Consider the following 16,376-nt stretch of genomic DNA (forward strand, 5'->3'; position numbering starts at 1 on the left):
CACGATTTCTCACTTCACAACAGCTCATAGGTCGCTATTTGGGACATTAGTATAGGGTTGGTTGACACGGAATATTTACAGATTAACTAGTCTGTTTAACTGTATCAGTACCCACTGAAGAATTTGATTTTTGATGGACACTTAGAGGGTTCCAAGCTGATAGGACTTACCCAGTAGGAAATTCCACTTTCCTCGGCAATTCCTTTGGATTATGCTAAAATGGGGAATCTGCCAGTTCCCAGCTCAACCCTGCCTCTACACTGGGATAAGGACTCTCTGTAGGATGTGATGGAACATGCTCCACTTGCCTGTATGAGTGCAGCTCCAATAAACACTCAAGAAATTTACACCATCCAGGACAAAGCAACCTGCTTGATTGGCACCCCACCCCCAAATATCCACTCCCTCCACCAAAGATGCTCAGTAGCAGCAGTGTGTACCACCTACAAATGCAGTGCAGATATACACCAAAGATCCTCAGACAGCACCTTCCAAACCCACAGCCACTTCCATTTAGGACAAGGGCAACAAATACATGGGAACACCATCTTATGTAAATTGCCTTCCAAGCTTCTCACCATCTTGAAGAGGAAATATATCCCTGTGTCAAATTCCTGAAATTCCTTCCCTAACAATGTTATGGGTTGACCTACATGGACAATTGCGGTTCAGGAAGGCAGTTCACCACCAACCTCTCAAGGGCCAACTCGGGATGGGTAAATGTTGGGCCTGGACAGTGACGCCAACATCCCATGAATGAATTTGAAAAATTGTTTCATGTCGGGAACAACAGGACCCTCCTGTGGCTTCGCTCAGGAGTTTTATATATTCATTATGCAAGGAATTTGTGTAAGTTGTTCCTTTGCTGTGTTAGTGATCTTCACTCTGAACCGAGATAATGTTGCCGCATAAATAAACTTGTTTGTGCACTAACTTAGGGTCTGCAGCATAAAACCAAGTTTTGTGAAGTTATGCAGGAAAAGCGAGTAGTCTTCAGGATGGACTCCTTGAATAACATAATGTAAGAAACTTAAAACATAGATGAACAACAGGAGGATGAAGCTCCAAGAGATGGCGAGGAGCAAAATCACAGACTTCCTCCTGCTCTCCATCGCTGGGTCTCTGTGCTGTAGATACTGCAGTTTTGTTGCCCACCGTCATTATTGCTGGTTCACCCTGTGCAGTATCTGCAGGAACAGGATGAGGAAGGAGTTCAGACAGGCCAGCCAAGGGAAAGCCCCATAGCAAATTTGTGACAAACAGTGTAAACATTTGTTCCAAGAGAAGACCCACCCCAATATCTCTCACTGTCAGTTTAAATTACATTCCCTATAATATGGAAACAGGCTCTTCAGCCCAACACTGGCCCTCTGAAAAGGAACCCACACAGACCCATTTCTCTACCCTATATTTACCCCTGACAAAGCACCTATCACTATGAACAATTTAGCATGGCCAATTCACCTAACCTCACATCTTTGGCCTGTGGGTGGAAACCCATGCAGACACGGGGAGAATGTGCAAACTCCACACAGACAGTCGCCCAAGACTGGAAATGAACCCATGTCCCTGGTGCTGTGAGGCAGCAATGCTGACCACTGAGTCACCATCCACCCCAATTACAGCAGCTCACCAAGGTCTGGTTTAATGGCAACTGCAAGGGCCCTCTCAGTGCTCGGGATTCCAATTATACCAAGTGATGAAGTTAGGATGATGTCCAAATTAACGGAATTATATAAAAAATGTATTGAGATGGCTTATCATATATTCCTCCCACATACTGTGGAGATAGAGGGGACATTGATAGGGACCACTCTTAAGTAAATGTGAAGGAACAGGCCATATGATCACATGCCCATAGCCTGTCACCCATGAATTCGGCTCCTCTCACATCCAGCTGTGATCCTAACTGCACTCCCGATGATATATCTCGGGATAACGGTGGGTATGATTGTAGTTTGGAAAAGGCACCAATCCCCACACATGGGTATGATCCTGATGAATACAGACCAGGGGCTATAAGGTAGATCGAACTCCCAGTGTTATTATCACTTTATTCTTACCCATTGATGGGATGTGGGCATCACTGGCTGGGCCAGTGTTTATTACTCGTCCCTAGTTGCCCCTTTGGGAAGGATGGAGAATGACAATAAGAGTGACATCAGTGATACCTCCATTGTTGGAAGCCCATCTTGTTCACTCAATCCCCTTCCTCCAGGAAAGCCCTTCATGTTCCTCTGGAACCTGGGCCATTAGTGATGGGGAATAAATGCTGACCTCGGCAGTAATGCACACATTCAGTGTGTAAGAAGAATCCCATTTCAATCAGTGAGTGAAATGCTCTTGTTTAAAGAGGGCAGCTCCTACTCTAGAGAACAGAAGACCAGCTCTGAGATCTATTTTCACACATGGAATAAACTGGCTCCGTGCAGCATTGGCTGAAATCATTTGTGATCTCGTGCTGGGGTTCACGGTATTTGTGTGGGCAGCATTATTGCTGAGAGATCCCAGGTTCTGTTTTTTTGTTATTTCATTATGATATACTAAACAGCAACGCTCCTTCATAATTGGGATTAAACTTGTTATTGGAATGAGTTTGTTCATTGTCAGAGTTTTGACACAAAGCTGAGCAATGCTGTCGTGTCAATCTCCCACAGGAGCTTTCAGACAGTATAAGGCAGCATCTCTGGGAATGCATCAGCCCAGAGTTTCAAACAAGGAGCTTGTCAGCTGCCTGAAGGGACAGATCACCTCATATGGAAACATGCACCCACCAACTCAGCAGGTGGAGAAGGTGTTCGACACCATCCTTGTTATTATTGGTGTTCCTGGTGTGGCATAAAGACATTTTAGACTTACTTTAATCTGCTGCTGATCTGCTCTCTGGTTTTACCTTTTGAACAACAACGTCACCATCTCATTGACTGGTCAGCCATATCCAGACCCCAGAACAGTGATAACAATCCAGTGAGCAGCACTCATGGTACAATTTTCCATTGACAGAGACTCCCAAAGTCACTGCTGCTGCAGAATGTCCTGACTTCAGTATTCTCTCATCTGTTCTGGTTTTGTTTATTCTGAAGGTATGAAGAGAGATCATGCAACTTAGTTCTGAAGAAGGGTCTCTGGACTTGAAACATTTACTCTACTCTCTCTCTCACAGATGCTTGCCAGACCTGCTGAACAATTTCTGTTTTTTGATATACAAACGAAGCCTGTGTTCACAAGGATCTTGAAGGTTAAGGGCTGATCTGAGTGAAGTCCTCCAAGACATTCACAGAAAAAGATAAATGATTTCCATTGGCTGGCAATTCTCGAACGAGGGGACACAGTCTGAGAATGAGAGCCAGAGAGTTCAGGAGGAATGTTCGGATGCACATCTACAGACAAAGGATGGGAGAGGTTTGGAACTCTCTTCCACAAACGACAGTGGATACTGGAACTGTTAGTCAGTTTAAATGAGGAAGTTTTTTTTTAACAAAGGAACTGAAGGATACACGTGTTTTGATTTGTGAAGCTACATCCATCTAACATGCCCCCCAGAAATGTTCTCGCTCTCACAGTCTCTGGCTAGTGAATTCAAGCCTTGACAGATTGCCCTCCTGGTCTCTGTACGTTGAGGTGTTTGTCATGTACAGATGTGTAGATTTACAGTGTAAATATCACCACAGTGCGAACACTCCCTTGTTGTCACTAAGGGAGCCCTGAATGCTCTGATATACTGCACTTAGTCATAGAGATGTACAGCATGGAAACAAGCCCTTCGGTCCACCTCATTCATGCCAACCAGATATCCTAACCTCATCTAGTCTCTATTGCCAGCACCTGGCCTGTATCCCTCTAAACTTTACTATTCATATACCCGTCCAGATGCCTTTTAAATGCTGTAATTGTACCAATCTCCACTACTTCCTCTGGTCGCTCATTCCATACTCACACCATCCTCTTTGTGAAAAAGTTGTCTCCTTAGGTCCATTTTATATCTTTCCCTCTTACTCTAAACCTATGCCCTCCAATTTGGGACTCTCTCACCCCAGGGAAAAGACTTCGTCCAATCCATGCCCCTCTCGATTTTATGAAACTTGAGAAGTCTCCAACACTCCAGGGAAAACAGCCCCAGACTATTTCAGCCTCTCCCTATAGCTCAAATCCTCCACCCTGGCAATATCTTTGGAAATATTTTCTGAACCCTTTCAAGATTCACCACATTCTTCGTTTGGAAAGAGACCAGAATTGCACATGGCCTAACCAATGTCCTGTACAGCCACAACATGACCTCCTAATTCCGATACTCAAACACCTGACCAATAAAGGAAAGCATGCCAAATGTCTTCTTCACTCTCCTATCTGCCTGCAGCTCTACTTACAAAGAACTATGAACTTGCACTCCAAGGTCTCTTTGTTCAGCAACACACCCTTACCTTTAAGTGGATATGACGTGCTCTGATTTGCTTTTCCAAAATACAGTACCTCGTATTTATCTAAACTAAACTCCAACAGCCACTGCTAGGCCCATTGGCCCATTTGATCAAGATCCCATTGTACTCTGAGATAACCTTCTTCACTGTCCACTGTACCTCCAATTTTGTTGCCCCCTGCAAACTTACTAACTATACCTCCTACGTTTGTATCCAAATCATGTATATAAATGATGAAAAGCAGTGGACTCAATACCGATCCTTGGAGCACACCACTGGGCATAGGCGTTCAGACTGAAAAGAAACCTTACACCACCACCTCTTGCCTTCGAGACAATTCAAATGGCTCATTCTCCCTGTATTCCATATGATGTAACCTTGCTAACCAGTATTCCATGGGAAACCTTGTTAAACACCTTACTGAAGTCCATACGGATCCCGTTCACCGCTCTGCCCTCATCAATCCTCTTTGTTACTTCTTCAAAAAAATCAGTCAAGTTCGTGTGACATGATTTCCCACACATAAAACCATTGCTACTTTAAAATTAATCAAATTTTGGTCACGGAAGAATGGGGACCACACAATAATCAATAGACAGGAGGGTTCCCTCCTAGTTGGGGAACGCTTCAGTGGTCCAGGACATTCAGCCTCGGACCTTCGGGTGACCATCCTCCAAGGTGGACTTCGGGACAGGCAGAAGAGAAAAGTGGCCGAGCAGAGGCTGATAGCGAAGTTCAGTACCGATTGGGAGGGCCGCAACCGGGACCTTGGGTTCATGTCACATTACAGGTGACCACCATTGCACTACACACACACACAGATATTCCTACACACACACACTCTCACATACACACGGACACAGGTACACACAGACGCGCACACAGACACCCACACACACCCTTATAGACACACATACTCCCAAACATGCACCCCCTCACAGACTTAAGACGCTCTGCACTCACTACCCACACACACACACACTTTCTCACACTCACAACCCCTACCCCAGACAGACACACACACAAAGACCCACATGCATACATATACTACATGTAGTTTGCTCAAAAGCTATATACATTCATGTAGAACTCTGAGCTCAAAAAATGCATGAATTTATGTAAAACTCTGTTATCTCAATTTTTAGATTAGAATCAATCTAAACATCAGGTCATAGACAGAGAACACAGGGGGGGCTAACACCTTCAACATATTGTCTAGCTATCAGCATTGGTAACAGCTAACCCGAGAATGCAACTTTAAAAAAAAGGGTTTTGTGATTTACACATGAAAGAAGTGAAACTATCGCTGTATTCTAACAGATGAAAGGCTTAACAGACAATTAATTTTTCAATGTATAATTTCAGTAACATCACACTGTAAATTTTTGCTATAAATTCTGTGTTACGATCGAGCCCTCCACAATCACCTGATGAAGGAGCGTCGCTCCGAAAGCTAGTGTGCTTCCAATTAAACCTGTTGGACTATAACCTGGTGTTGTGTGATTTTTAACTTTGTACACCCCAGTCCAACACCGGCATCTCCGAATCTTAACCAATCATAGTTGTCTTATTTAAGACTTAAGAAATCAAGTGTCCTCCAGCTCTTGTCTCAATTTTAACGTTTCTTTCAAGGAGTCACCCACGAAGGAAGCGTTGCTGCAGCTGTTCCCAGTTTTACTGAGATCACAGCTGGAGGACTGTATCGGGCTTTTTAAATTTTCTTTACCTCAGAAAGAATGTAATTACACGAGAAGGTGTATGGACACACCTCACTCAGTTGATTCCTGGGATAACCAGTTCACCCCATGTGGAAATGTTGCGCAGTTTGGATGGATAACCTTTGAAGTTCAGCAGAAATAGGCATGATCATATTGAGACATAACTGACCCTGAGGGGAATTGACAGGGTGGATGCTGAGAGGATGGATCCCCACGTGTGGGTGTGTCGAACTAGAGGAACTGGCGAATGTTTGAAAATGTAGCCTCTTCCATTTCAGACTGAGATAAGGATGGATCTGATAATGTGTTGCCCAGAGAGCAGTGAAGGCTGAATTTGATAGATATTTGATCAACCAAAGAGCCAGTGCTTATGGGGGCCAGGTTTGAGGGGGTTGAATGGTCTACGTCTGTTCTTATTTGTTGTGCATCATGTCACAAATAGGAGGTGATTTGGTCCAAGGACAATCACTTTAAATGTAAGGGTGCTCCCATTTCAGATTGAGATGAGGATGCTCCTTTGTCCTGAGGGATGTGCTAGCTGTGGCATTCTCATCTGCAGGGAGCAGTGAAGATATTCAAGGCTGAGCTCAGTAGCTCCTCGCACTCCTCAGGGATACGATCGCCTACGTGCAGGACAGGGGGGTGGACACCTGCCTCATCAGCCTGGACCAGGAGAAAGCCTTCGACAGGATATCGCATACATATATGAGGGATGTCCTCTCCAAAATGGGCTTTGGGGAGGGAATCGGAAATTGGATCAGACTGCTCTACACCAACATTGTCAGTGCAGTCTCAATCAATGGGTGGGAATCAGATAGCTTCCCTGTAAGATCTGGAGTCAGGCAGGGATGCCCCCTCTCACCCGCCTTGTTTGTGTGTTGCATAGAGCCATTTGCCGAATCCATCAGGAAGGATGCGAGCCTGAGAGGGGTGACTATTCCTGGCAGCGGGGGCCTGCAGGTTAAGGCCTCCCTGTACATGGATGACGTCGCTGTTTTCTGCTCGGATCCGCTGTCCGTGCACAGACTCGTGTGCATCTGTGACCAGTTCGAACGGGCCTCGGGGGCCAAGGTAAACCGAGGCAAGAGCGAGGCCATGCTCTTCGGGAACTGGGCCGACCAATCCTCTATCCCCTTCACCGTCAGGACTGACCACCTGAAGGTGCTGGGTATTTGGTTCGGGGGGTGGCTGGGGCGTGCGCCAAGACCTGGGAGGAGCGGATCAGGAAGATGAGACAGAAACTAGGCAGATGGGGGCAACGGTCGCTCTCCATCGCGGGAAAAAACCTGGTCATCAGGTGTGAGGTACTCTCAGTATTGCTATATGTGGCACAGGTCTGGCCTATCCCCAGGATCTGTGCCGCCGCAGTCACCCGGGCCATCTTCCAATTCATTTGGAGATCAAAGATGGACCGGGTCCGAAGAGACTCTATGTACAAAGACCGGTGCAATGGGGGAAAAAACACGCCCAATGCCACCCTCACCCTGATGGCCACCTTTGTGTGTGGCTGCATCAAGCTGTGCGTGGATCCCTGGTACGCAAACACCAAGGGTCACTACGTACTGAGGTTCTACCTGTCCCCGGTGTTGCGAAGCATGGGCCTGGCCTCGCTGCCGCGGAACGCTCCGAGTAGTTGGACCGTTCCGTATCACCTGTCCTTCGTGGAGAAATTTATGAGGAAAAACACCTTTGACCACAAGTCCATCAGGAAGTGGTCAGCACGTAGCGTCCTTGAGACCCTTCGGGAAAAGGAGAGGGCGGATCCTGTCGAGCGGTTCCCTGAGCAGACTGTCAAAGCCATTTGGCAGAATGCCTCATCGCCAGTACTTTCCAACAAGCACCAAGACGTGGCTTGGCTGGTGGTGAGAAGGGCTCTGCCTGTGAGATCCTTTATGCACGCCCGGACTCTCTGCCGCACCGCACGCTGCCCTCGAAGTGGCTGCGGGGGGGACGAGACTGTCACACACCTCCTTCTGGAATGTGCCTATGCAGAGGAAGTCTGGAGAGGAATGCAGTGGTGCTTGTCGAGGTTCGTCCCGAGCAGCGCCGTGACGCAGGACTCCGTGCTCTACGGCCTGTTCCCGGGGACTCACACCGAGACGAACATTAACTGCGCCTGGAGGATCATCAACTCGGTGAAGGACGCTCTCTGGGCGGTCCGAAACCTGTTGATCTTCCAGCTGAAGGAGTTGACCGCGACCGAGTGTTGCAGACTGGCACATTCCAAGGTCCAACACTGCGTGTTGAGGGACGCGCTGAAGCTTGGGGGCAGCTGCCGCCAAGGCGCGGTGGGGAAAGACCACCGTGTAAGATCGGCCTGCCGAAAGAAGAACAGGGGGCCCATACAGACGTTTTTTTGGGCTCTGCTGATGCCTCAGCCAAATATATGTATATATACAAGATTGAAAAATGCACAGGATTGTAAATGCGAATGACAATGATAAATGCGAATCTGTGTTTGTAAATATGGACATATGTATGGCATGATCCAATGTACAGACCATCAAATCATTCCATGAATAAAGTATATTTTTGAAATATAAAAAAAAAATTCAAGGCTGAGCTCAGTAGCTCCTTGATGGTCAAGGGAGCCCGTGATTATTGGGAATAGAGATGGACAGGGAGTTCAGCCACAGTCAGATCAGCTCTGATCTGTCTGAATGGTGTAGCAGAGACCGAATGGCCAACTGGTGCTCCTACCTCCCGTGTAATGTCACACAACACGTTTCTGACAGAATTCCTCAAGGCTATTACTGAGGCACAGGAATAAACCATTCAGCCCCTCTAAAGAGTTGCAGAGAAACTTGTATTCAGCACTTAGAACGTACTGCACAGTGTACCAAGGAGATGATTTAACTCTTTTAAACAACTCCTCCTCATCCGAACAGATTCTGTGTATGTGTAGGGCTTGTCCATAGGGGCTGGCTGTTTTAATATGTTTTGGGTGGAAGCTGGAGAAGTGTAGCACTGTGAGGTTTTCTGTGGGTTTGCGGTGGAGTGAGGTGCCCATCCTTGATGGAGATACATGTGTCCAAAATGAGACAGTAGAGAGTAGTCCATTGTGAGTTTAATGGTGGGATAAAACTTGTTGATATCACTGTGTAGTTTTCTCAGTGACTCCTCGCCATGGGTCCAGAGGAAGAAAATGTCGTTGATGTACCTGGTGTATAGTGTTGGTTGGAGGTCCTGCGTAGAGAAGAAGTCTTGTTCAGACATGTGCCTAAAGATGTTGGCATATTGGGGTGCAAATGTGGTCCCCGTGGTTGAACCGTGTGTCTGGATGAAGAACCTGTTGTCAAAGGTGAAGACATTGTAATTGAGGATAAAGTGGATGAGTTGGAGGATGGTGCTTGGAAATTGGCAGTTGTTGCTCGTCTCTAAAGAACTCCCAAACCTCAAACAGGTGAAGGGGTAAATGTAGGGGAATGGGTCGGTGTGGACTTGTTGGGCCGAAGGGCCTGTTTCCACACTGAAAGTAATCTAATCTAATCTAAACTATAGAGGAAACAGAGAGTAATGAATAACGAACAGTACAGCCCTTCAGCCCACCAAGACTGTGCTCACACTTGATGCCTTTCCAAATGAAAACCCTTTTATCTTTTCATGGTCCATATCCCTTGATTCCCCACCGATTCAAGAAATTGCTATTGTATCCACCTCCACCATTACCTTTCAGAAGCACATTTCAGGTACTTATCACCATCGGTGTAAAAAAGCTGTCTCACATCTCCTTTAAACTTTCCCTTCTTACCTTAAAACTATGTCCCCTTGTAATTGAGATTAGTATCCTGGGACAAAAGGCTCTGACTATCCACAGTAATAGCCTGGGGCTCTGATTGCAAGTGTGGTGATATTGTCACAATTCCACTGACTCTCCTGAAGTCAGCACCTTTCAGGGAGAACATACAATATTTCTGGTCAAAGTTTGGGAGAAGATTTGTAGCTCGGGTGCTCGTTGTTGTGGTCCTGTTCGTCGAGCTGGGAATTTGTGTTGCAGATGTTTCGTCCCCTGTCTAGGTGACACCCTCAGTGCTTGGGAGCCTCCTGTGAAGCGCTTCTGTGATCTTTCCTCCGGCATTTGTAGTGGTTTGAATCTGCCGCTTCCGGTTGTCAGTATAACTACTATTATAGGACAAGCCAAACAGAGAACAGCCAGGGAATTCCTAGAGGCATGGCACTCATCCACAGATTCAATCAATAAGCACATTGACCTGGACCCAATATACCGGCCACTGCAACGGACAGCTCGAACTGACAACCGGAAGCGGCAGATTCAAACCACTACAAATGCCGGAGGAAAGATCACAGAAGCGCTTCACAGGAGGCTCCCAAGCACTGAGGATGTCACCTAGACAGGGGACGAAACGTCTGCAACACAAATTCCCAACTCGACGAACAGAACTATTTCTGGTCAAATTAGTTGTGGCAGGAAGAGAATAGGAACATTTGAATCTGGATATAACAAAGGTGCAGATGATGGTTTATTCAGCAGGTAGACTGAGACAAAATGGTAGACCTGAGATATTGCGGAGTTGATAGTAACAGGATTGATGCTGGAGAGAATATGTAAATAGATATCAGCTTAGAGCCGAAGTACATGTTGGAGTTATACGCAGTTTGATTCCAATTCAGATATTGGCATTAAAATTGCTTGGTTAGAAATGGAGTTTGAGGACAGAATTCATGGCAACAGCTTCCTTTTTTTCAGTATTTAAATTCTGAGGACAGTAAGTTAGTTCAACAAAGATTATTGAATTCATAGTCAGATAAAAGACTTACCAGGAATAATAGTGAAGAGAGGATAGAAATCAGCTTGAATCAGCCAAAGCACACTTAAGGTCCACCCAATCTTGAGGAAGATTGTGAAGACCCAAATGTAAACCCCTGGTCAGTATTGGAACATTCCAGTCTATTGTTCCCATATTCTGGTCCATTGTTGGGACATTCTCGTGCATTGTTCTCAGACTCTGATCTCATCTCTCCCTCACTCTTGAACTGTTGTTCCTGGGTAGTGCTGCAAGTGAAGTTCCTACTGATACTATGTGATAATATTGTAAGACCACCCCCCCCCCCCCGCCTTATTAATAGGAAGTAAACCTTTTAGTGAAATAATTTGATGCATGGAGACTGACATTAACTACAATCACTGAACGAGCAGGTTCACTTAACCCCATTCAAACCAATTTGTTTTATACCATGGTAAATTAATACATTTGCTCAGTCTGGATGGGATGTCTGAGTGTTTCTGAGGAAGGAACACAACAGCAAAGTGATTGATCTTAAGTATTTAATGCTCCATAGATATGGAAGTGTAGTCAGAGGACTGAAGAGTTTTCAATTATCATCTCTTTTCATAAAAGAAGAGACAAACCCTGTAATAAAGAACAGCCAATATAATATAATTAAAATATTGAGGAGACTTCTAGAGTCTACCATTTGGGGAGAATAATTTGTTCCTCAGAAATATTGGATTTACACAAAGCAACTAGAATAGAGACACAAATGGAAAACACATGTATCGACAAGAAAGGTCAGTTTATTAAGGTGGTATCAGAGCAGATCAATGAAGATGGTCCTGTAGATTTTCTCAACTAAAATATAATCAAGGGTCATTGTCGTGGAAATTAAATCTACTCAACTATTAGCAGGAGCAAAGAAAGATCTTTATTTTGAATCCTGCAGGATTGACTCACTACGCTACGCCAGATGCCTTAATACAAAGAACACTGAAACATTGTACAGATGCTTGCCATATAGTGTTCCTTATCACACTCTCAAGGGCACCTCCCTGGTCTTTCAGACATAATGGTTTTTCAGCCTTCGCTGAGTTCGACTATCGCAAGGTCAAGCAGAAGGTTTACAGAATTCACACAGAGTTAAGCTGACGGCAACCCTTCATCAAAGCATCGTTTACAAAGATCAGTACAGCATTGAATTAAAGAAAAGCATTCTCTTTAAATTTCACAGTAAATGGATAATTTCCCATTTCATTTTCCCCCTTTTTGTCATTTTATGACATCAAGCCCAACTACAGTAACAACTACAAAGAAATACAGAGCCGTAATAGCAATACATCCAAAAAAAGTTTAGGAAACACCAGGCCTTTCCTCAGATACCACCTCCCCGAAACACAGCTTTGTGGTGGTATCTTCCCTTGCTCTGGTGTGCCCTGTACACAGCCCATGTGTGAGCTGCGGCAGCCCCATAACCGTATGAGACTTCTAATCACTACTTGCACTAAATTGGTTCTGGTGCTGTCCGATATCTCCTCGGGCTCAGCTACACACTTGTAAAGGCTGGTGTGTATCCACTTGGCTTTCTGTGATCTTAACTGCTGTCTGTGTTGTGAGGAGCACTTGAAATGGTCCAAGCCACCTCTTCGCCATACACATGTCAATCTGCTCAGTTGGTAGCTGCTGGGCTGCTGTTCTTGCTGCTGAGTCTGCCCTCGCATTGCCTTGGGAAATAAGATCATTATTTTTTGTGTGAGCTTCACACTTACACACAGCGATTGATTTAGGCAACAGGACTGCTTCCAGGAGGTCGGAAATCAGGTCGCGGTGTGTGATGGGCATTCTGGTGGAGGCCAAGAATCCCCTGTGTTTCCACAGGGTTCCAAAATCATGTACAACCCCAAAGGCATATCTGCTATCGGTGTAAATATTCACTGTCCTTCCCTCAGCCAACTTACAGGCCTCAGTCAAGGCAATCAGCTCCACTGCTGGCACTGACAGATGAAAAGGGAGTGATCCCACTTTGACTACCTCATAGATAGTCACTGCATCATACCCAACACAATTCTGGCCTGTCCCCTTGCTCCTGAATGCTGACCCATCCACAAAAAACTCCATATCTGGATTCTGACATGGTCAATCCTGCAAATCTGGTCTGGGGCTGCAAATTTCATTAGTTACAGCAACACAATCGTGTGGGTCTCTGTCTCCTTCTGTGGGGAGGAGGCTAGCAGGGTTAAGGGCGTTACATCACTTTATTGTAATATTAGGCGTCTCCAATAACACAGTATTGTATTGGAGCCAACGTGCTGCTGACATGTGTGCGGTCGTTTGCTCGGGAAGCAGTCAGGATACTGCATGTGGGACCAGAAGGGTTAATTCACCACAGCCGATGATATCCCTGAATGCTACAACAGCCTTTTCAGCTGCAGCCACAGCTCACAGGCATTGAGACAATCCTGCCACTACGGGGTCAAGTTTAGCTGAAAAATATGCTCCCGGTCTCAATCTTCCCCAATGATCCTGGAACAGCACAGATGTCATGCAGCCACGCTAATCATTTACAGTTTGTACAAAAGGCTGGTTTGGTTTCAGAATCCCCAGTGTAGGTATAGTTTGGAGAGACCCTTTTTAATTCAGCAAAGGCACTCTCGGCCTCTGGGGTCCACTGTAATGGACTCTGGTTCTGCAACCCTTTTCCATGGACTATGTCACTTAGGGAAGCCTCAAGGGTTGTGTAATGTGTGATAAACATCCTACAGTAGGATCACATACCCAAAAAGGAGAGCAATTGTCTCTTCGGTGAGGCTTTGGAATATTTGCTGGATTGCTTGAACTCTGTCTTGACCAATAGCCTTCCCTTATTCAGATATTAGGTGACCTATGAACTTCACATGTTGTTGAACAGATTGTAGCTTTGTGAGACTGGGTTTGTTCCCTTCCCGCACTTGATGGCAGAACAACGGAAGGGTCTCCTTCTCACATTGTTCCTTTGTTGGTGCCGCAGTCAAGCAATCACCTCCATCCTGAGGCAGCAGCACTGACCCCGGGGTTTGAACAAGAGTCTCCAGACTCCTGTGTAGAGCCCCATTATATATGATGGGAGACTCACAGTAACCTCGCGTGAAGGTATATGATTTCCCTTTGAATGAAAAAGCGAACCAGAATTGACTATCTGGGTGTATCAGTACACTAAAGGAGGCATTTGTTAAATCCACAACAGGGAACCATTTCCTGTCCGGTGGAATTTGAGCCAATATAGTATAGGGATTGGGAACGTTTGGGGCATGTGGAACAACAGCGTCATTGACAGCCTGCAGGTCTTGAACAAATCTCCATTCCTCCGGTTCACCGGGAATGTTTGTCTTTTTGAACGGATAAATGGGGGTTCTCACCGGTGAGTTTTCACAGGGGATTATCACTCCAGCCTTTAGGAGGGATTCAAAGACTGCAGTAATTCTTTCTATGGCTTTGGGTTTTAACAGGTATTGTGCTCTGCAAGGACGATCCTCAGACTTCGGGGTTATCCTTATGGGCTCACAGCCCCATATGAGCCCCACATCATGTTTGCCCTTTGTCCACAACTCAGTAGGGACCATTTTTAATCTTGGGTTTGAGACTTCTATCTTAGGGAAACACCAGGCTATCCCCCTAGGCTTCTCAGGGCTAGCGGGTGTTACCTGGACTGTCCTATCTGCCTGAGTTAGCCAATTTAGTTTCTTCTTATATGTCCGCATATCTGCATTGAACCAGATACCCACATCATCCCTGAAGACCCAACCTTTCATTCTTTGTGCCTTGAGCACCCATGCTCCTCAATCCTACCACCTGTCACTAGACCCCTTCGCCAGTGACACGTGAGAGCGGAACCTTCCACATCAACAAAATAGGGTCTACTTGCTCTTACAGATACTTTAGATAAGTTCACACTGACTGCACATCTGTGATCACTCCAATAAAATTCACACAATAACAAACTGATGTGGTTTCACCAATCTCCTGAACCAATCCTTCTCAGTTGGTTCGTCAGGACCATCATGGTGTCTGTGTACTGTGCAGTGTAACATGTCTCCAGCAAGAAAATCGGTGTTAGTAGGATTAACATAGTTACTTGCTTCCAGGGCGAGTGAATTGCTCACTGAACATCTCACTCTCTGGATTAATAGCCACTCATAGACATACATCAGGGGTCGTAGGTCATATTTTACAGCCTGCACTGGGTAAATTGTTTCTTTGAATTATCTACAAGCTCGTCGGAGTACTGACCAAATCCAATCCCAGTCTCCGTATGAGATCCCGGCCCATCAAATTTAAAGGAGAAAATTCCGATAACAAGAAGGAGAATTGGAATGTTTCCCTTTTACTAGAGGTGCCAAAAATCTCTCCCGCACCATGACTCCTAATGCCCCCATTGTGTTCAAGAACCTTTCACTCATCTTTATTTGTGTCGATTGTCTAAACGGGCCGAATGTAAGGATTGAGTATGTGGCCCTGTATCTACCAAAAAGGGAACTGATGTACGTTCACATATAACATAGAGGTGGGCATCGGCTTATACACATCATTGTGATATTGGACATACCATCCACACTTTGCAATCTCAGTGCTGAACATTGAGGTGTGATATGTCTCAGTGTGTGAAAGGTTAGTAGAAGAGATGGGCAAAAGTGAGTCTTTGTTGCCAAGCATAAAGGAAAGAGTCTTCCCTGTACCTTGTGGGCTGCCCACTGTGTTCTAGAGTGTCAGAGAGAGACACAGAGGGTCACAGTCTGTCAGAGAGTCTCACAGTGTGTCTAAGAGTGTCTCAGAGAGAGTCAGAGAGTGTTACCGTCTGTCAGAGAGTGTCACAATGTGTCTCAGAGTGTCAGAGAGGGACAGAGAGTGTCACAGTGTGTCTCAGAGTGTCAGAGACGGACAGAGAGTGTCACAGTGTGTCAGGGAGTATCACAGTGTGTCCATGAATGTCAGAGAAGGACAGAGAGTGTCACAGTGTGTCTCAGAGTGTGTCAGAGAGGGACAGAGAGTGTCACACTGTGTTCCAGAGTGTCAGAGAGAGACACAGAGGGTCACAGTGTGTCTCAGAGAGTGTCACAGTGTGTCTCAGAGTGTAAGAGAGTGTCAGAGAGAGTCAGAGAGTATCACAGAGAGTGTTACAATGTGCCTCAGAGAGGGACAGATAGTGTCACAGTGTGTTCCAGAGCGTCAGAGAGAGTCACAGAGAGTCACAGTGAGTCTCAGAGTGTCAGAGAGAGTCAGAGAGTGTCACAGTGGCTCTCAGAGAGTGTCAGAGTGAGTCAGAGAGTGTCGCAGTGTGTCATACTGTGCCTCATAGAGTGTCACAGAGAGTCAGACTGTATCACAGTGTTTCTCAGGGAGTCAGAGTGTGTCACGGTCTGTCTCAGAGAGTGGCACCGGGGGTCACACTCTGTCAGAGAAGGCTACAGTATATTTTAGAGTGAGTCAGAGGGAGTCAGAAAGTGTCACAGTCTGTCTTTGAGAGTGTCTCA

The sequence above is a fragment of the Chiloscyllium punctatum genome, chromosome 27, assembly GCF_047496795.1.
Source record: "Chiloscyllium punctatum isolate Juve2018m chromosome 27, sChiPun1.3, whole genome shotgun sequence".
Lineage (NCBI taxonomy): Eukaryota > Metazoa > Chordata > Chondrichthyes > Orectolobiformes > Hemiscylliidae > Chiloscyllium > Chiloscyllium punctatum.